The sequence below is a fragment of the Pinus tabuliformis genome, chromosome 5_2, assembly GCF_031772625.1.
Source record: "Pinus tabuliformis cultivar Carrire ecotype Pingquan chromosome 5_2, CPIR1, whole genome shotgun sequence".
NCBI lineage: Eukaryota > Viridiplantae > Streptophyta > Pinopsida > Pinales > Pinaceae > Pinus > Pinus tabuliformis.
Genome location: NC_142306.1, coordinates 347,386,724 through 347,410,383, shown reverse-complemented (window position 1 = coordinate 347,410,383; position 23,660 = coordinate 347,386,724).

The following is a 23,660-nucleotide window of genomic DNA, read 5'->3' as shown; positions in this document are numbered from 1 at the left end:
ACAAAATTCTATCATTGTTGAGGATGGTAGTGTTAAACACATCCCAATCTCTTGTAAGGCCTCCAAGTGTAATAAGAGTGAGCTCCCTATCACCAATGACTTCTCCAATAGATAGGAGATCATTATTGATCTCAGTAATTCTCATGAAGTGGGATAGGATGGATTCTCCTCTATCCATCTTGATATCTTTTAGCTCATTCTTGAGAAAGAGAATTTGATTTTCATTGTTTACTTTGAACATCCCAAATATATTTTCATACATCTCCTTAGATGTTTCCAAACCATAAATATAGGCAGCCAAAGGCTTATGAATAGAATAAAAAATAATCTTCTTAGCTTTAACCTCACCTTTCTTGTAATTGGTTTTTGAAGCCACGGATACATTTGAAGGAGGCTACATTATTCTTCTTTGACATAGTCCATTGCATGATTTTTGTCTAATGTCAAATCCAAAGTCATCTTCCATTCATGATAGTTGGATTTGTCCTTAAGCTTGTCCTTGGATTTGAAGAAAGATGTAGTCGTCATTGGGACTAGTTCCAAGTACTTGTCCAACAACTTCCCTTAGTGATTTCTTTTCTTCATTCTTTCTTGGCCTTTGTCTTCACATGACCTCTGATACCATGTTAATTTTAGATAAATATGGTATGTTCTATGATTTAGCACAATTTACTTCAATGTTCCTTATCAACCCAACAACAATTTCCTATTATCTTAAGTAGCAATCACATTAACTTATACACATTAACAGTAAATGCAGATAGAACATAAAAACATATGCAAAAGAGAAGCCAAGACAAGAGGACACAAGGTGTGGCAGGTGCCAGGGACAAAGCCTAATGTGGGGAAACCCTTTGATCAAATATTATTATTATTCTTCAACAGTTCAGCAAAGAGAGAGGGAGTACAAATATAAAAAATACAAGCCCAAAATAGTTATGCCAAATCAACAGTCAAATCAATAGTTAATGTAGCCCTAACCAGAAATCCAACGATGGTCAAATATGCCCAAAAATGTCCTCTAAGAAGCTCAGTCAACAACAGAAGGATGCAACCTGCCAAGGGAGTCAAAGTCAAACCAAAACTTGCTCGTTCAACCCATTCAAAGTTTGTTGTAATTATGTGGTCAAACCAAAAATTCAATGCGTCAGTCAACTCGGTCAAACAATCCCCAATCACCTCGAAATATGTGCCAAATAATGTGGCCTACAGAAATAGAAATTATTCCCACAAAATAGAATTAAATGTTGGTCAAATACTCCAAGTCAACGCTGGTAAATGCATGCCCTAACACCTGAAATTTTCGGCCTCCAAAACTAGTCCAGAAATCTGCCTTCTTCCACGTGCGAAGGAGAGAGAGACTCCAAGTTGTATGAACCAATCAAGAGAAGAGAGAGAAGAAGATGTGATGAGTTGATGATGTCCAAAAGAGAGAAGGGTCACTTCTATTTATATACTTCTTTGAGGGTGAGGAGATACATCCATTGGGCTTCATGAGCCTATGTTTGACTGAGGCCAACCTTGACAATTTGTCCATGAGAAAGAATAAATTCAAAATTCAATTTCTGCTTGTCAAAATGAGATGATCTTTATGTCAAAATCTTACCTCTCAAAAAGAGTAATCCAATGCAATAATAATCTCCACAATATGAGTTTCCCAAAGGTGGAAGTTGGCCCTAGTTTCCAATTTTAACACGACCTCCTAAGCCTCCAAGATGGCCTTTATTTTGAATTCTAGATGGACTAAGTGCTTCTTAGATGCCACATTAAAAAAACCTCGATCATTAGAGTTTGATATAGATTGAATCTCCCTTTCAATATCGAGAAGCTCCTCCTCTTATTTTCTGTGTTTACACTTCACCCACTCAACAACTTTACTTTTAATCCTCTTTAAACTTTCCTTGAAATGTTGTGTCGTTGAACACCCTATATGTTAATCAAAAGGAATCTAACCTTATTTGATCAGAGAAGCAAACTCTTCCTCTTTAATCTAGGATGAGTTAAATTTGAAGGGGCTTCCAATTTTAGCACCATGACCTTTTAGTTCCAACAAAATGGGGGAATAATTAGATTTCCCCCTTAGAACCAACCCAATGATGAATAAAATTAAATTGTTCCACCAACCCAGTGGAATCAAGAATCTATCAAGCCTTTTTGCTATTATATCCTCCCCTATGCAGTGATTACACCATGTAGGCTTAAGTTCTATAGGCTCAATATATAATATATTTGAATACTCTAGCTTGCTAGCAAATAAATAAGATATATTATCAAATCTGGCTTTGGGCCCCCACGACTCAACAACACCCAAGGAAAAATTTAGAACCCCCTCTAGGATTAGGTTTTCGACTTATAACATCTTTGAACCAAATAAATTATTCCAAAGTAATCTACCATCACATGGCCCATAAATATTTAAATAAGTGAAAGAGGCCCCTAGTTCTGAGGAAAAAAATCAATCCCCAACCCAAAAATGCTACTCCAACAATTTTTAACCTACATTTTACACATCAAACACCCTATAACGATTCCCCTAGAGTGACCTCAGGCATCAAATTCAATGAACCTCAACCCTTCAAATAAGGATTCTGGAATGGAAGAAACTACCTCACCAACACCTATGGTTTCTTGGAGAAAAAATATATCCAGACACTCCAACTTAACCAATCTGTTTAAAGCAATTTTTTTACGGGAATTGCCAAACCCCTATAATTATAAGATAAATTTTTATTATGACACCACCCTTTGGAATTCACAACTCTAAGCGCATTAATGATGTATAATTGTCTGCCTATGGACATTTCCTCAATAACATTTTCTTTAGCTTTTGAAATCGATGATTTCCTTCTACATAATTTAGATCCAAGAGAAGAAAAATAATTTACAAAATACCATTAACTAGACCATCATTAGGAGTAAAAATATGCATGTGCTTGAGATTGTAAAAGGATTTTTCCACTCTCATGGTCCCCTAAAGAGTCGGAAAGAATCAAGGCTTTTAGAGATGGGAATGATATCAAAGGGAAGGAAAAGGACATGTGACCAAAGGGGGAAAACTATTAGAGATAGGGTTTGGTACAACAACACTCAATCTCTAAGAAACATGGCCCTAATCATTCCCCAAATTTGATAAATAATTTGTAATAATATAAATAGAAAGAAGAGGTGGAAAAGAACCTAAAATAGGTAACGTCTAGACAATCCTTACGACATAGGCCTGAGGAAAGTGCCTTGCATCTGTAACACCATTTGGAAGTTAAGGGTCAACCTCTACCTATCGCACCACATCAGGCTGAGTCACCATGTCCATGCCGTCCACTAGACCACTATCACCATTTTTTTGCACTAGTCCAAATCCAACAGGGATTCAATTTTCAACTTTTTCTGAGCATCTCCCCACAACACATCTTTCTTAAAGAGAAGAGTGAAGTGGCAAACAACATGGTTTTATTTGTGACGCTACCGACATCAGAACGAAATGACCTCATAGTCTAGAACTTGGAGTCGCTCAACCCCCCTACCAATGTTAATAGATTGATATATCTTATTGTGCAGGTCTAGAGACACCAAAATTCTTGCCATTGAATTATCCCTAGTCATATTGAAGGAGTAATCTAGATGCTTGCGACTAAAATTAAATAATGGGCTCCAAAATTTGAATAAGGTCGTTGTAGATCTGATGGAGCAGACACAATTTTTAATAAGAGAGGCCTCCTCATGGTAGTCAAAAGTTAACATAATATAACCCTTATCTAGCTTGAACAATTCTAGGATAGCCTAAACCTTTGGAAGGATTTCCTCCCTGAATCACTCCCTAAGGGTATCGAGGTCGAATTTTCTACCCCTTGCTCTTTTGACCAAAGGCTTGGTCGCCATATCTTCTACCTCCTCCATCTCAACATCCTCGCTTAGGCTCATCTTATATGGAGTAGCTATGACCTCACTCTTAAAAAAAATTATTTTTTTGTTTCTTCTATTTAGAGATGAATAGAGCCCTTACAGGAAAATGAGAATCTCCTCCCTTCCATCTTCCTTATCCAGTGCTTCCTCAACAATTTTTCCAACACCTTGTGCAACCCCCTCCCCGATCACCATGAACGAGTTCAGAAAACCATTAGAGTCCATATGAAACTCATCCCCAACCAATTCCTCTAGTAATACCTTCTCCAGATCCACATCATGTAGAACCTCTTTAACAACTGAGAAAGGAGCATATCCTTCACCTCCATAACAAAACATGGAGTCTATAAACCCTACGTCCTAAAAAACCCTCGATGAAACCATCGAAGAAGAAAACCCAACATAGGAAGGGAGATAAGATTCAAGAAACAAAGTCTTCATCATATGCAAAAAATTTCATGTGACCAAGGCTTTCCTAATAATCCCTCCTCTCTGGCAAAATCATCCTGATAATCAACTTACTACATAATTAGTGTCCTATAGTGACCAAGATTATGCCCTTCGACTAGAACCAACAAAAACCCTAGCCACAAGTGACACCATGAATACCCATAATAAATGTCAAGATATGAGCCAATTGAGTAAGGAAACAACAAAATAATTTATTCCAAAAATTTCTAGGGAAAATTGTATCTATGTTACTTATACTAATCTTCAGGATTCCTTGTATCTTTTCGAATGTTTCCATGAATTCTTTTTCCATTGTGCTTGCTTTAAAATCATGACATAAAGAGAAAAATGGGCATACTTTGTATTCAATATACCACTACCATAATGACACTCTTTCCTTCATATTTGGGTAAAATTGTAATGACATCCATTGAAACTTGTTCCTAGTGTTGGCTTGGTGTGGTTAATGGTTATAGCAACCCTGGGGTCTTCATTGTATCTCCCTTATTTTGTTGGTATACCATGCATTCATCCATGAGATCTTAAACATATGATTTAATACATTACTATAGATAACATTTTTTTATCATGTGGCATGTTTTCAAGAATCTTGAATCTCTTCTTATAGGAGAAGTGCAAAATTCCAAAAGGATCTTGTGTTTGAGTTGATAATTCTTACATAAGTATAAGCAATCCTTATACCATAATAAATCATTCTTACATATAAATTTTTCTACTACATCAACGTCCTCCTATAGTTGTTGAATGGTCTTACATACCTTCTCATCTTGCTTCCATTCTATCCTTGCTTCTTCCACCGAGTTAGATTGTGGAATGGAAATAGAGCATAGTAAACCCTTTTTGTCTTCCTCTTTCCTTAAGAGTGCATCTACCATAATATTTTTTTTCCTTTTTTTCAAATAATTTAAAATTCATAACCTAGCATCTTTATAACCCATTTTTATTGGTCTTTTGAAGAGATTATTTGTGCTAAGAAGTATTTCAAACTACTATGATCTATTTTTACTTTGAAGTGTCTTCCTATTAGGAATGGACACCATTTCCTAACTGTATGTAACATGGCCAACATTTCCTTTTCATAGATGGGTATGAGTAAGTTCTTTCACTTAATTTTACTACTAACAAAATCAAATTTTACTACTAAAAAAATAAAGGGCCTTCCTTCCTAAATCAAAATTGTGTCAATGCCATTGCTTGAGCCATCACAATCCATAATGATTTTTTTTGTGAAGTTAGGTGTGGCTAGGATGGGAGTTGTACACATAATCTCTTCAAATTTTTCAAAATATTTGGTCGCTTCTTTAGTCCAAGTTAAATATTCCTTTTTCAATAATTGTGTTAAAGATGTTGATGCTTGACCATAATTATTAACAAACTTGTGGTAGTTTCCTATCAATCTTAAGAATCTTTTGAATTTGTTCAATGTCCTGAGGATGGGCCATTCCATCATAGCTTTGACACATTCATGAGATACAATATTACCCAAATATTCTAGTTCTTGAACCCCAACCTCACACCTAGAAGGATTTACATATACCTTTTTCTCTTCCAATAGTGTTAAGACCCTATCAACATGTTGTACATGCTCTTCCCAAGATTTATTTTAGATTATTATGTCACAAATAATAACACAAATTTTCTAGGGGTTTTAAAATAGAATTCATCAAGCATTGAAATGTTGAAGGTGCATTAATAAGTCCGAATGGCATAACCAAAAACTCATAATGGCCTTCATGTGTTCTAATGGTTGTTTTGGGAATGTATTACTGCCTCATTGTGATTTGATGATATCCTAAAGGGAGATCCAATTTAGCAAAGAAAATTTCTCCATGTGTTTTGTCTAATAATTCACTAATGACGTGAATGGGAAACTTATTGATCTAGATCTTTAAAATTGATTTGTTTTTCAAAATTTTAAGTGTGAGTGATTAAACTCAATAAAGGATTAAGGAACCAAAATTAAGCAGAAATAGGAGCAAATGCAATAAAGAGACAATGAGATAATAAAATAAATAAGAGACGCTGATATATCAATGGAGTTCATCCATTCACTAGGCTATGTATCAAGTTCTAGCTTCCAACTGTGGTACCGCTTCTATTAATCTTGAAAAATCAATGCACAATAGGAAAATTAGCCTCCAACATGCAACAAAGTCCTCTTGTGCAAAAATGGGAAGTGGTTTTCCAAAGCCACTCAAAACCCTCCAAAATATACTCCAAAAACAAGCTAAAAATGACATTTCTACAATATTACAAGAATTATTTAACATTTAAAATATTTACAATATAAATCTCTACCACCAAGAACTCTTTGTGGCACAATGGAAATTCAGTGGTATATAAAAGCATTAGCAAATGGGAGGCATGAGGTCAAATTTGTGGGAATTACGCTCTCGTAATTTGGTGAATATTCAAATAAAAATGCTATGATAGTCACCTCCCAAATGAGGTATATGGTTGTGGCACATTGGTTAAGTGATTTACATTGGCTCGATTGGTCACATGGTCAAACTCACAAATTTTCCATTTTTTGGCATTACAAATGTTAAAATTACCTTGTGAGCCCCCGCAAACAACTCAGATTGGTGGCTTGTTGGTTGCGATGGCTCGTAACATCCCATGGGACACAAGGTGAAATCCCTTTGGTACCATCCATAGAAACTTCCAAAGTTTGAATATACAACTTGGCCATTGGTTTTAATGCCAAGAAATTTGTCTATTAGTTAGCTATTACATCTGTGATCCAGAAGTCATGGGTTTAATCCTACCTAGTTGAACCTTCCATAGTTTTTCCTTAGTACCTTCTTAGTTAATGATGGTTTCCATGTGGAAGTCTACAATTGGTCCACTTGTGTGCCATGTCAACCTACCAACTGGATGGTACATCATCATGCAACTTCATCCTCTACCATGTGTCCACTTCTGAAATTGCTACGTGTCCTCTGTGGGACTTTCCTGTCAGATCTATATTGCCACATGTCACTTATAAGGCATAGCACATGTCACTTGTAAGGCATGTCACATGTCACCTATAAGGCCTGCCACATGTCACCTATATGGACTAGCACGTGTCACCTATATGCACTGCCACGTCCCACTCTGCCAAGTTTGTTTTTTTGTTCCCTGAAAACTTTAGAACACAATATCTTCCTCAGATGGAGCTTGTTTGAGGCCATTCAAGGTATGTCGAAAAGCTCTTACCAAGATCTGTGTTATGGCAACCTTTGGATTGAGTTTTGAGCACTTTTAATTTTGAGTTGTTCTGGGTCCTCCTGAATCAATCCTCCCTGCTAGAATCTTTTGGACCACCAAAAGGTTTTCATTCAGACATTAGTCGAGGGTATTGCCTCCCCATTTGATTGGTATCTTTCCACCATGCTCTATACACTTGACTCATAGCAAAAAAAAACGTAACAAGAATGATAATTGAAACCATATAATCAATCATTCCCATTTTTATACAACTATCTACATTCATCATTCTAACTACTATCCATGCACAATACATCAATAATAATAACAAATACATAAATTCTAATGAAAATGGGCTAAAAACATCCTTAATATTCTTTACAAGATCACACAACAAATTCTCATGTTTTAGCTTTGGTGATTCCTGAAACACATCATAATTAGCTACACTTGTAACTATTTCATTACCATGCTTTAGATCACATGATTCACCCACCATTGCAGACATCAACGATTTTTTTTGGTTTCCATTCACAAGCCTCTTCGGTTGTTCTATAACTACCAAGGAAATATTAGATTTCATGCATTGAACTCTAATGATGTATTCAATCTCATCCTTGAAGAGGTGGTGCTCGTTCTCCTTTATAAAGAAAACAAATTTCCTGTCATACAAGTAAGGGCTTATTGATATGATATTGCAGATGTACAAAGGAACGACATCTAACTTAACCTCATACAAAAACTTGTATGTTATAACAAATCTAAGTCTACACTATTTCATAACTTATAGCTTAGGACCATCACATACTCAACCAAGAGGATAAGGTTTACCATGAGGTTTTGTTCCAAGTTCCAGTTTCTTAACAACTGCTTCAGATATCAGGTTAACATGGGAGCCACTATCAAACAAAGTGTCAATTTTTGTGTGCTTAGCTACAACCCTTACATGGAAAAGCACATTTAATTTCTTATCAAAATTAGGAGACCGTAAATTAGAGCTAGAAGATGTCATTATACCTTTCATCCCAGCAACTATGATTTGAGCTTCATCTCTTAAATTAGACCCCAGATCCTATAAAACTAATGCAACCACCTTTTTCTTGCCCTTCCAATGTTGGAACCAATTAGGCCTTTGCTCTCGGTGTAGTTTCCAACAATGATCTTCATCATGACCCTCTTTCTTACAGGGTATGGACTCTGTTCTTTTTATCTTCTCCTTTCATTTTCCTTCTTTTATCTAAGTGGATTCTGAAGAGACACCATCACCCCTTTTACCTGCCTCGATGTAATTTTCTTGCACACACACTTCATCTTGGTTAGATGGTTTAAGAAAAATAATGGTATGACGTATATAACTATGCAAGTCACCAATATCTTCTAGGAGTGTTTCTTATGTATACAATAGAATATTCAGAGCCAAATATTTCTTTCTAATTTTTTTTTGCATAGCTTTGCACACTTTGTCCTTTACCCTGCCTTAAATTTTTCCACTCCATGATTGCTTTCTAAGAATATCTTAAAGGGTAAACTTATTTTTTAATGTTGATAAATATTAATACCAAGATAAAAGGATCTTACCATGCTTATGGATACCTTTCCAAAGCCTACTTTCTCACCAGATTAGCGTCGTGCCTTCTAGTCAAATAAAGGCCAATTAAAATCTCACCTTGTCTTCAACAATTTGCTAACTATATAGTAGACCCCAATATGCCAAATCTAATTGTCTAATTTTTCAGCATTAATCTCGCCATTGTACATGTGTAAATAAATTTTGACATCTAATTTCAATAACGACCCTTTAGATGCAATCTTTTTATGAGGAGATGGAGGTAGAGAAGGAGGAGGATAAGGAAGAGGAGAAGGAGAATAATTATTTTGTGACAGAGGATCACCACCATATTTTTAATTCTTGACTCAATTTGTTCCTTCTCCTCTTCGTTGCTTCCTTTTGTTGTAAAGTTATTCCATTATTGCCTTCATTGCATTGAATGCCTCGAAGAATTATTCTTCAGAGTTAAATGGATTTCCTCCTTTTGGTGAGGCCATCTTTGAGCTTGGAATTTCCCTTCTCGAACCAATGTCAGGATTATAAGCTTCAAGAGTTCCTTTTCAATTCTTTAACCTAGACCTAGTAAGCATCCACACTCACAAACCACATCAGTCCTACTTTGATTCTGTTATCACTCAGGTTGTCCCTCAGGTTGTAATAAAGGGATACGGCTGAGGTAACCACAAACCAAATTTGGACTACAGGTTCTAGCCAACCTGCAATTAGAGAGGGATCTATCTTTATGATTCAGATTTGTTGAAATTGATTTTAGGCTAGGTATTGGGCTTGAGAGTTTTTTGTTTTGATTTTGGTGGGAAAATTGATGTCTTCGAGTAGAGAGGCAAAGCATAGTATGATAAGTTTCAAACCATTGGGCATGGAGTCGAGGAGCAAGACTGGTGGTGCGTTTTATTGATCACAAGAGAGATATATGGAGCAAGGTAGCTGCACATGAAACAATGTTTCAGGTTTAAAGATGGAATGAATGCTAAGGAATGAGAGGCAATCAAGAATCTCTCTTTCAGCTTAACAGAAGGAGATAACAGAGCTCTACCTAGGGGCAGTAAAGAATCCCTAGATAATTAGCGAACACAGGTGAATTAGGGTAAATATGAGCCAGAAGGAATTCATATTCATTACCAATTCATTCAGATGAAAACATACAGAAACAGCAGAAATTGAGCATAGAGTGTTGTAAACAGATTCTAAGCTAATCTTTCTTTTTGCTATTCAGATAATGGTTAACAATAAAACAGAGGTAAGATGCACTTATTGTTCCAAGCTGCAGCATAAGAATTCCACATTTAGTCTTTAGAAATCTTTAACAATACATCAGACGGTCATACTCCAAACTCTTGTGCAGTCTTTGATTATAGAAAAAATCTCAGGTATACAGTGCGAGTTTCTAGTGAGAATTATCAATCGACCAACCCTTAAAACAGTGCAGAGGGTGGTATATATAGGGAAAACTCTTCAAAATTGCTTATTTACAGTTTGACCTAAACAGGTCTGGAGGAAAGATGTTTACTTTAACCTAATCCCATCCAAAAATAAATGCATAAAATATCTTGAGCTGCGCTGAGGGCCGCCGTATGGGGACTGAGTAAATGTGTTGTCCTCGGTGGCTTGGTGCAGTTGTCTCTGCAATAACTGTGCATGGGTCTCTGCTCCATTGTAGTTCGGTGTCCTTAAATGCTTCAACTGTGATTTGAGAGCTGGGATGGGCTTTCACCGCCTGGTTTGACTTTGTTGGCAGCCATTAAATGTTAACCTGCTTTGGGAACTGAAGGTTTCTTTTAAACAATTTAACTGGTACACTTTGCTGCTTCTCTTTCCTCTGATACTCTCTGACACATGAATTGGGTCGCTTCTCTCCTTTGCTGTGGGTCTAATAAAAAATTAATGGCCATTTTTCAGCCTCTGTTTCCTCTAGAACTGTCTTCTGCTCCTTTCTGCATGCTTCGCGAAGAAAAACGGGTCATTCGGCGCCTTTCAGGCTTGCTGGGGGCTGCGCGATGAAAAGATTCCCCATTCAAGCCTATTTTGTCCAGCGATGCACGATTTGCGCTAGGCACAAATCGCGCATCAAAAACTGCCTCAGAAACTGATTCCAGGGCTCCATAGTGCGATTTTCGCCCTTCGCGCCAAAGTTGTTGATGATGTCAGCATGACGTCAGTGGGTGGGACCTCGTATGGCGGGTGATGTCAGCGATGATGTCAGCATGATGACGTCAGCATGTATGGAGGTGACGTGGCAGTACAGCGAGTCTAATGATGTGGCAGGGACGTGGCAAGGACATGGCAGGGTGACTCGGCGGTACAGTGGCAAGAGGCCATGCAGGCGGATGACGTCAGCGTCGACGTGGTGCTGACATAGGATGGAGGAGGGCGGTAAATGGTTTCGGGCGCACCGCCTTTGGACAGAGGTGGTTTCGGGGGAGGGGGCTCCGCCACGCCTAGGAAGGTGACGCGTGGCGGGAGTACGGCGGCAATACCGCCCATCTCCCGGACGCTAACCTTCGGGCGGCTCGGAGATGGGAGGGCCCGCCCACCGTAGATCTGTGGGGCGGGCGATCGGACGGTCGGCGGGAGGGACGAGGCGGTGGGGAGTTAACGTACAGGGCGCGCGGAATATCCGGATTTTAATACGGCGCGGCGGGGGGTAAAAACTATGGTTTACGTGGGTCATGGGGGTTATGAACGGGCGGGTTAATATTTTTGTGCACAAAACTTTAGGTTAGGGGCGGGAAAAAGGGTTTTTGAGGGTTAGGACTAGGAAACAACGATTATTAGCCTGACCAGGTGTCAGACTAATTCCTTTGAGACTCGGATGGGCTAAAAAAAGCCCCAGATAGACTGCTTTTTCCCTGACTTAGAAGAAATATGGCTATATTGCCAGGGAGGGGATATTTACATAGGGAAGTTTTATATACATAGTTTTAGTAGGGGAAGGGGAAAACTGATAGGGAGTTATATACTAGAGTTAGTAGTTAATATGGAGATGATAAGCAGGCGCTAAGGTGGGGGACCTTAGGGTAATTTTCGAGGGAAAAGTGACTCATAGATGAGAAATAAAGAATCCATGAGTGAGGCAGATCTTCACTAAGACGAACGACATGGAAAATGATGAAACTGAGAGGAATCAAGCAGATCTTGACCTCTTTGGGGAAATTAGTGAGTGACTTGGGGAATTAGAAGAAGGGGGAGTTAGTGATGTCCAGCTTGAGCTCCTCCAGATGAAAACCGCCTGATAACTGTGATCTGAAAAGATAAAACACTTTGTCACACAAAATTGATCATAAATCATCATTCTGCCACCTTACAGCTACCTACCCAGCCTACTCACCTAACATTTTTTCTTCTTTTTGGTTTGGGTGCACTTAGACTTGCAGACCCAACTTTACAATTTTTCTTTTTTCTGTTCTCCTATCTAAGTCTACACTTATTTCTGCCAGGGACCCAGATTAGGCAGTTGGGCTCCTTTGATTCTCTACCTATCTACAGATCTGCCAAGATTAAACAGTTTGGAAAGATATCATTCTCTATATTCTAAAACAGGAAATTGAAACCTAGGGAGACCAAGATTAGACTGTTTGGACCTCCCTTTAAAAACTCTTCAAAACTGGAACAACTCATCAAAATTGGAATACAGCAGTGGCATTTGGACTAGCACCCTTCATGGCATCTTGTGGAAATATGGAACACTGTAGCCTGCAAAGTATGACATATTTAGCATGTAAAAATGTCAATCATGAAAAATGAACACCTGTTGCAACAAGAGGCTAACAGTGGCTCCACTTGGGGATGGCTTTTCCTTGTGAAAAGCCAAGAACAGCAGGTCAGACTACCTTGATCTTCTGTTTGTTGTTGTAGACTGGAAAACTTCTTTGTGCTGCCTGTTTAGGTAATTGAAACTTCGGAAACCTGAACAACATCTCTCAACCACTAGGGTACTGTGAACTGTGCAACATTGCTTGCTTTGCCGAAATTAGTACAGAGACAGAGCCTTTAAAACTGGAACACTTACTTTGGTTGTGTCTTCTCAAAATTTACTGCTACTTCTTTAAACAATCGGCCTACTTATACTAAATAAAAACATAGTGCTGATATATACAAATAAGACTGTACAGAAATATATACAAAGCTGCATTGTATCCCTTAAAAGGGATCATGGTAATGTTTCAGCATACGACCATTAACAGGGCCTTCTTCAGCAGTGTCGTCCTCTATAGATCTGAGAAAGTAAGTGTTATTTCCCTGAACAACAAAAACAACAAATGGCCCTTTCCATAAAAAATCAAACTTGGCATGTTTTCCCTTGTCTTCTCTTCTTGAGTCCCACCTTAGAACTTTGTCACCAATATTGAAATCCTCAGCCTTGGCTCTCTTATCAAACATCTTTTTTAGCTTTTCTTGCAAAATTTGAGCTCTGTCATAAACTTGTTCTCTGGTTTGCTGAAGATGAATGGTCTGATTAATTCTTCTTTGAATGTCATTTGGTTCAGCCTGAATTTCCTGTAACAGCTTGATAGTAGGAATGCCCAGGGATGAAGGAAATCTGGCCTCCATGCCATACACTAGCTCATAAGGGCTCATTCCAATGGATCTCTTGCTTGAAATTCTGTCTGCCCATAGGGCATTCACCAGCTTTTTATGCCAGTTCTTCTTGTTTTCTTCCAGCATTTTCTTTATGATGTTGATGAGGCTTTTGTTAGATGATTCGGCCAAGCCATTACCCTGAGGGTAATAGGCTGTAGAGTGGCCCAAGGTAATATGAAATCTGTGGCAGAAATTGATTATCTTTTTGGACTTAAAGGCAGCGGCATTGTCAGTGATGATTTTCTCAGGGCAGCCAAATCTAGAAAGGATATTGCACTCAAGGAATTGGATAATGATGGTGTCATTGGCTTGCCTACAGGGAATGGCTTCAACCCACTTAGTGAAATAGTCAGTGGCTGTTAGGATCCATTTGTGCTGGCCTGAGGAAGAAGGATGGATTTCTCCAATGAAGTCAAGACCCCATTGTTGAAAAGGTTTTTCGGTTGAGATAGGTTTCAGGGGCAGGGGTAACAGCTTTCTCTTGCCCTCAAAGATTTGGCATTTGTGACATGACATGGCAAACTTCTTTACATCTGCAAAAAGAGTGGGCCAATAGAAACCAGCCCTTAAAATTTTATCAGCAGTGGACTTCCAATATAGATGTCCTCCACAATCACCTGCATGGAATTATTTCATGACATTGTTAGTTTCATTCATGGTTAAACAATTAAGCAGTATACCTTCATGATTTCTCCAAAATAATGCACCATCTATAACACAAAACTTTAAAGCCTTCATTTTCAAAAATCTTTTCTTGGTCCTGGACAATCCTGGGGGAGCACACAGGTTTAACAATACAAAACATATATCAGCGTACCATGGGGATTGCAAAAAGATTTCACTGATCTGTGGAGTCGCCAGCTCCGGTTCATTGTCCAGCTGGTTAATGTCTAAGGCTTGGAAATTTGTTTCGGACATCAGTTTAGCTAAACCTTGTCCCTTTATCAGCTTGGTTGGTTTTATTTCTATGTCATATTCAAGGATGTTTGCAATCCACTTGCCTCTTTTGCCTTCTAATCCTTCTTGGGTCAATATGTCTTTTACAGCAGCGTGTGGGACATAGGCAATCACATGTGAATATAAAATGTACACTCTGAAATCCTTGATGGCCTTAACCAACGCGTAGGCCTGCTTTTCCATGATTGGGTACTTCAAAGGGGCGTCTCTTAAGGCTCGGCTGAAAAAAGCGATTGGATTTTCAGCTCCCTGTTCATCCTTTTGTAAAAGGACAGCAGCTATAGTGTGATCAGATGCAAAAGAAAATATGATAAAATCTTTGTCAAACTGTGGGCTGGTTAGGACAGGCGTTTGGGTTAAGGCAGATTTTATACTCTCAAATTACCTTGGCATCCTTCTTTAACATGTTGCTTAACAATCTTATCAGCTCAGCTAGATTTGGGATAAATCTTCTTAAGAAGTTGATTTTCACAAGGAATGCTTGCAGCTCTTTTATGTTTCTTGGATATGGGATTTGGAGGATGGCTCGGATTCTTTCAGGGTCAATTATGATCCCATCTTTTGATATGATGTGGCCAAGTAATTTGCCTTCTTCAAGGCGAAAGAGAGACTTTTTGGGATTCAAGGAAATGCCATATTTCCTACACGTCATGAATATTTGCCTAAGGTGCTTGAGGTGCTCTTCATCAGATTTGGAAAATGGGGTCAAGTCATCAAGGTAGACAACTAGGAATTCATGTATTTCTTTGGCAAAAACAATATCCATTGCTCTTTGAAAGGTTGCACCAGCGTTTTTAAGTCCAAATGGCATCTTGACATACTTAAATGTTCCCCACGGTGTGGTAAAGGTTGTTTTGTCTTGGTCGTCTGGGTGAACAAGTATTTGGTTGAAACCTGAAAAACCATCTAGCAAAGAGATTCTAGATGACCCCACTACCCTTTGTAGGATGTGGTCCATTTTGGGCAAGGGATAATGGTCTTTTAAGGAGACTTGGTTTACATTTCTGAGATCTACACAAAGTCTGATTTCACCTGTCTTTTTTCTCGTAGGAACAAGATTGGACACCCATTCAGAAAATCTGATAGGTGCTATTATACCTGCTTCCCACATCCTTTTTACTTCCTTCTCAATCGGGGGAAGAAGCATAGGGTTAATTCTTCTAAGTTTCTGTTTGAAGGGTTTCTGGTTTGGTTTTAAGGGGATTGTGTGCTGGATCACCGAGGTGTCATAGGATTTCAAATCCTCATAACTCCAAGCAAATACATCTTGGAACTCTTTGAACAAATCAATGTACTTGGGCTTTTGATCAGGAGGTAAATTTCTGGACAATTTGATCATTTTGGGATTTTCTTTTGTTCCAATGTTGTGTTCTTCTATATCAGTGTTAATGGGTTGCAATTTTGGCTTTCTAGGAACATCATTGGCGTCAAACATGTCTTCTAATGGGGTTAGGCCAGCAGGCAGAAAGTTATCCTTTAAGTCAATGATCTCAGCCTCTGCTTTGGCAATGTCTTCCAAATGCATTTGTTTCAGCTGTTCTATGTTTTCTTTGTCAAAAACAGTCGGGTTCAGGATCTGCTTGGCTGTTGCAGCTGTTACAGCTTGCTGATCTTCATTTGTTTGCTATTCTGAATCTGTCATAGCATCCAAGTCAATGTTGATATTTGAAAACTCATGCTCAAGAGCGAGGAAATTATTAATCTGGGTATCATTTTCGAACACTTGCCAATCCTTAACATTATTTGGGACAGCAGGCCTATGTTTTATTTCAGCTGTGAAGTGATGGTTTGGCTCAAAAGGAAGCTTGCATGTACTAGCGAAGGTTGCTAGGTTGTGTGCATGAATGTTATGTTCTCTTGAAATTTTGGCCAACTTGAATTCAGTGAATGCATTGAGTATATTAGTGGCAGCAGTCCTATAGGCTCTCATTCTATTGTCATTGGTTACAAAATTACCTTTCATCTGTTGTATGATTAAATCAGAGTCTCCTAGGATAGACACTTTCGCAGCTCCTATAGCTTTGAGCAGTTTAAGGCCTAGCAGCAGAGCCTCATACTCCACCATGTTATTTGTGCATTTAAAATTCAGTCTGTAGGCATGACCTTCTGCATGGTTGTTATATGTATTGTGAATCCAGACACCTGCCCCTGCTCCTAACTTGTTAACAGAGCCATCAAACTCTAAATACCATGTGATTTCCTGCTTGTGGTTGATGCCTAAAGTGTCAGTCAACTTAGGATTGGGCAGATTTGAAATTTTTGTTTGGGGAGTTTCTTCTAGTATGTTGGTTGTACTAATTATTGTGACAGTTTCATCAGTATGTGCAGCCGATTCTTCATTGATGTGTGCTTGTTGTTCCTGAGCGAAGGGCTCATTATCATTTGGAGAATTTGTGTCATCATTAAACAAAATAAAGGAATCCATATCAGAGTGGATTGAATAAATGGGAAAATTTTCAGGCTTGCTCTCACTACTTACCACATATTTCATGAGCGTTTCTCTATACAGTCTCTTTGGTTGCCCAAAGACTGAAATAGTGGCATAGGAGAGGTCTAGTTGAAGGGATCCTTGGAGCTTTGCTCCCCATGATCTTGATAGGAGCATACCATACTTTGGTGGAATGTCAACAACTACTACATCCATGAGGACGGTCTTGTTGGGATATTGGACTAAGGAGACACACAGGTCTTTGATGAGGCCTAAACATTTCACTTGACTTGAGTCGAATGAGTATAAATCTTTGTAAGTTCTTGTAACATCAAGATTCAGTTTTTCCATAACTGCTTTGGGCATTAGATTGTGCAATGCCCCTGAGTCAAACATAGCGTTGTGCAAAACTTTGTCATGTATATGCAAACTGACATAAAAGGGTGGGACAGGTCCATATGTTGATTTTCCATTAACTTCTGGGCCAAACAGCAGCTCTGGGGTGTCATCTAAAACATTTACATCATCCCTAACCTCTGGCATTTGAAGTGATCTTTGAATTTGTTGTCTATACACATCGTGTTTGGCAAGTTCTGAGAGGGGGATGGATATCTTCAACTTAGCTATTTCTGCCTCTAAATTAAATGGCTTTTCCAATGGAGTCTTGGTGTTGATAATGGCAGTTTTTTCTTTTTCTTCTGAACTATCTGCGATTTGCTCTTTTTTATCAGCGTTATGGGAATTGATTGCTTGCGGTTTTTCAATTTCAGGAGGGCTTTTTGGAATACTGTTCGAGCTTTCTTCCGAGGAAAAAGGTGGCAAAGGCTGATCTTTGGAAGGCTGCAGGTCTGTTATGTCTTCTACAGTGACATGTTGCGGTTTCGGGACAGTTGGATCAGCTGGTTCTGTTACAACAGCTTTGCCTTTAATCTTGTTGGGTTGTTTGCCATCCTTTGCTTTGCTAGGTTCAGAAATGTCAATGGTCCTAGTTCTTAGCTTATATTGTTTGTGTACTTCATACATAGTAGTATCATAACCTTGTTTAAAATCAAAAGACTCGCCAGACTTAGTTTGAAACTGATTGTAGTCGAGTTCATTTTGGTCTTCTTGGCTCAGATATGTTTTGTGCTCACCCTTTAGATCCATCAGGTTCATGTGAGTGTCCTCTATGGTTTCACTAGAAGTAGATCCTTCAACATAGTTGTCTTGAAAAGGGGGTCTTATGTCATGGTCTTGGTTAGACCTACCAGCATTTGTGTTCTGCGTTTTCCTAAAATTTGGGTTCCTTATGGTATTAAACTGTTGTCCTTCCCATGATGCTTTCCTTTCGACATTTTCTACTATTTCTCCCAGCCTTTGCAGGCCACTGATGATAGCATTAAGCTTTTGATCAAAAGCTGAGGGTTCTTCCTTAAAGGTGGTTCTTCTTTCCATTCTAGCTCTTTTTCTTTTGGCAATTAAGTTGGCTTCTACGCTAACAGCGACGTTTTGCATGTCTGCAAGGGTCTGAGGAGCTCTTTCTTTTAACTGGTATGCCATATCCGGGTCGAATCCATCAGGGAATTTATACAAGGCCAGATCAAGGTGAGGCCTTAGGTTCTGTGATATTGCGTTATATACATTATTGAATCTTGCACAGTACTCCAAAACAGTCTCTTGAGGACCTCTTTTAATTGTATCATATTCTGCTAGTATGTGCAAGGGGTCTTTCTTTTTCTCCCATCTGTTGGTAAATGATTGGTAAAGCTCATATGGGGTAGTTATGGAATTTGCAGCGAGTGATCTGAACCAAGTTCTTACACTCTAAACAATAATTCTCATTCTCACACTATCATCATCTATTTCGTAGTTTTCAAAATAATCTTGCATCTTTTTAGTGTGCTGAAGGGCAGTAAAAGGACCAGTACTATCAAAATATGTGATCTTCGATTGGTACTCTTGAGGTAAAGCCCCAGGATTAGCAGGCAGTTTCAGGGGTGCATATATATTAGCCATATTCGCAGGGATAAGTGGAACAACTGGGATTAATGGAATAATAGGAACAACTGGAACGGTGGAAACAACAGTAGTGGTAGTATGTGCAGTGAATGAAGGTGTAGAAGGAGTGCTATGAGATGTGGATGATGAATTAGGGGAAACAGGGGTTGAACGAAATAAAACCTTGACAGGAGTCGGAATACAGCTAGGGTAAGCTGTTTCAGGACTCAAATCAGCAAAATTTTCCTGTCTTTCTTGCTTCCTAAGGATTTTTGGGATTATGTTAGGGTTCTCAAAAATAGCTGGGGGATTCGGGTCTGGATTTGACCTTGTGTATCATGGATTTTTCTTAGGATCCAGCTTCCGAATTTGTTTTTTTGGTATTTTTCTGGGAATATTTTTGTGATTAGCAAGGAACTGATCAGATTTTGGAATGGCTGTGTATAGTTTAAGACTAGCATGAAGATTGAGTGAAGCAGCTTTTATCTACTCCTATAAATGTAAAACAAAAACAGCTTCAAAGGCTTCCTGGCTGACATTCAGGCTTCATCTGTAGTTTTAAGGGGTATACAACAATTAGAAAATTGATTTTTCCTGTGGATTTTTTACAACCTTCTTTGTGAATTTAACTGAGGAGATTCCCCAGCGGAGTCGCCATTATGTTATCACTCAGGTTGTCCCTCATGTTGTAATAAAGGGATACGGCCGAGGTAACCACAAACCAACTTTGGAATACAGGTTCTAGCCAACCTGCAATCAGAGAGGGCTCTCTCTTTATGATTCAGATTTGTTGAAATTGATTTTAGGCTAGGTATTAGGCTTGAGGGTTTTTTGTTTTGATTTTGGTGGGAAAATTGATGTCTTCGAGTAGAGAGGCAAAGCATAATCTGATAAGTTTCAAACCATTGGGCATGGAGTCGAGGAGGAAGACTGGTGGTGCGTTTTATTGATCACAAGAGAGATATATGGAGCAAGGTAGCTGCACATGAAACAATGTTTCAGGTTTAAAGATGGAATGAATGCTAAGGAATGAGAGGCAATCAAGAATCTCTCTTTCAGCTTGACAGAAGGAGATAACAGAGCTCTACCTAGGGGCAGTAAAGAATCCCTAGATAATTAGCGAACACAGGTGAATTAGGGTAAATATGAGCCAGAAGGAATTCATATTCATTACCAATTCATTCAGATGAAAACATACAGAAACAGCGGAAATTGAGCATAGAGTGCTGTAAACAAATTCTAAGCTAATCTTTCTTTCTGCTATTCAGATAATGGTTAACAATAAAACAGAGGTAAGATGCACTTATTGTTCCAAGCTGCAGCATAAGAATTCCACATTTAGTCTTTAGAAATCTTTAACAATACATCAGACGGTCATACTCCAAACTCTTGAGCAGTCTTTGATTATAGAAAAAATCTCAGGTATACAGTGCGAGTCTCTAGTGAGAATTATCAATCGACCAACCCTTAAAACAGTGCAGAGGGTGGTATATATAGGGAAAAATCTTCAAAATTTCTTATTTACAGTTTGACCTAAACAGGTCTGGAGGAAAGATGTTTACTTTAACCTAATCCCATCCAGAAATAAATGCATAAAATATCTTGAGTTGTGTTGAGGGCCACCGTATGGGGACTGAGTAAATGTGTTGTCCTCGGTGGCTTGGTGCAGTTGTCTCTGCAATAACTGTGCATGGGTCTCTGCTCCATTGTAGTTCGGTGTCCTTAAATGCTTCAACTGTGATTTGAGAGCTGGGATGGGCTTTCACCGCTTGGTTTGACTTTGTTGGCAGCCATTAAATGTTAACCTGCTTTGGGAACTAAAGGTTTCTTTTAAACAATTTAACTGGTACACTTTCCTGCTTCTCTTTCCTCTGATACTCTCTGACACATGAATTGGGTCGCTTCTCTCCTTTGCTGTGGGTCTAATAAAAAATTAATGGCCACTGTTCGGCCTCTGTTTCCTCTAGAACTGTCTTCTGCTCCTTTCTGCATGCTTCGCGAAGAAAAACGGGTCATTTGGCGCCTTTCGGGCTTGCTGGGGGCTGCGCGATGAAAAGATTCCCCATTCAGGCCTATTTTATCCAGCGATGCACGATTTGCGCTAGGCGCAAATCGCGCATCAAAAACTACCTCAGAAACTGATTCTGGGGCTCCAGAGTGCGATTTTCGCCCTTCGCGCCAAAGTTGCTGATGACGTCAGCATGACATCAGCGGGTGGGACCTCGTACGGCGGGTGACGTCAGCGATGACATCAGCATGATGACGTCAACATGATGATGTCAGCATGTACGGAGGTGACGTGGCAGTACGGCGGGTCTAATGATGTGGCAGGGACGTGGCAGGGTGACTCGGCGGTACAGTGGCAGGAGGCCACGCAGGCGGATGACGTCAGCGTCAACGTGGTGCTGACGTAGGATGGAGGAGGGCAGTAAATGGTTTTGGGCGCACCGCCTTTGCACAGAGGTGGTTTCGGAGGAGGGGGCTCCGCCACGCCCGGGAAGGTGACGCGTGGAGGGAGTACGGCGGCAATACCGCCTATCTCCCGAACGCTAACCTTCGGGCGGCTCAGAGATGGGAGGGCCCGCCCACCGTAGATCTGTGGGGCGGGCGATCGGACGGTCGGCGGGAGGGACGAGGCGGTGGGGAGTTAACGTACAAGGCGCGCGGAATATCTAGATTTTAATACGGTGCGATGGGGGGTAAAAACTATGGTTTACGTGGGTCATGGGGGTTATGAACGGGTAGGTTAATATTTTTGTGCACAAAACTTTAGGTTAGGGGCGGGAAAAATGGTTTTTGAGGGTTAGGACTAGGAAACAACGATTATTAGCCTGACCAGGTGTCAGACTAATTCCTTTGAGACTTGGATGGGCTAAAAAAAACCCCAGATAGACTGATTTTTCCCTGACTTAGAAGAAATATGGCTATATTTCCAGGGAGGGGATATTTACATAGGGAAGTTTTATATACATAGTTTTAGTAGGGGAAGGGGAAAACTGATAGGGAGTTATATACTAGAGTTAGTAGTTAATATGGAGATGATAAGCAGGCGCTAAGGTGGGGGACCTTAGGGTAATTTTCGAGGGAAAAGTGACTCATAGATGAGAAATAAAGAATCCTTGAGTGAGGCAGATCTTCACTAAGACGAATGACATGGAAAATGATGAAACTAAGAGGAATCAAGCAGATCTTGACCTCTTTGGGGAAATTAGTGAGTGACTTGGGGAATTAGAAGAAGGGGGAGTTAGTGATGTCTAGCTTGAGCTCCTCCAGATGAAAACCGCCTGATAACTGTGATCTGAAAAGATAAAACACTTTGTAACACAAAATTGATCATAAATCATCATTCTGCCACCTTACAGCTACCTACCCAGCCTACTCACCTAACATTTTTTCTTCTTTTTGGTTTGGGTGCACTTAGACTTGCAGACCCAGCTTTACAATTTTTCTTTTTTCTGTTCTCCTATCTAAGTCTACACTTATTTCTGCCAGGGACCCAGATTAGGCAGTTGGGCTCCTTTGATTCTCTACCTATCTACAGATCTGCCAAGATTAAACTGTTTGGACAGATATCATTCTCTATATTCTAAAACAGGAAATTGAAACCTAGGGAGACCAAGATTAGACTGTTTGGACCTCCCTTTAAAAACTCTTCAAAACTGGAACAACTCATCAAAATTGGAATACAGCAGTGGCATTTGGACTAGCACCCTTCATGGCATCTTGTGGAAATATGGAACACTGTAGCCTGCAAAGTATGACATATTTGGCATGTAAAAATGTCAATCATGAAAAATGAACACCTGTTGCAACAGGAGGCTAACAGATTCCACTTGAAATGGATCTTTAAAATTGATTTATTTGTCAAATTTTTAAGTTTAAATGTTTGAACTCAATAAAACATTAAGGAACTAAAATTAAGTAGAAATAAGAGAAAATGAAATAAACATACAACAAGATAATGAGAGAAACAAGAGACATTAAGATGTTAACAGAGTTCAAACCATTCACCAAGCTATGTCTCCAACTATGGGACCACTTCGATTAATCTTGTAAACTTGATGTATTGATATGGATTATCTCAGCTACCGGAATTAACCAAGATATTTTACTTCTATGATGTTAGCATAATTGCATATGAAAGAGTGTGAAAAGCCACATGTGCATAGTGTAAAGAATATGAAACATAATGAAAACCATCAAATCAAAGTACACAAACACATTGATAACGGATTTCACCTAGTGTGGGTTACATCTCTGGGACCAGAGGTCAAGAGTGGGGAGGCTGCTTCATTAAATGTTGCAAGATGATGATGAGTACAGAGTACATTCTTTGTCATTACAAGGATAAATTCCCTCAAACATAGTGGCATGTCTCTCCACGAGATGTTCTCCCAATAGGAAACCTCACTCAAATGGGCCCTCCTTCGGCATGAAAAGCTAATAAAATCTTACATGATGTGGCATACAAGTATCCCTCAACACAATGGTATTCAGGGATCTCAACAACAAAAACATCATCTCGGAAAATCAAAAGAAATACATGGCATAACTGCATCATTTACCTCCACTTTCGGGGATGGTTAG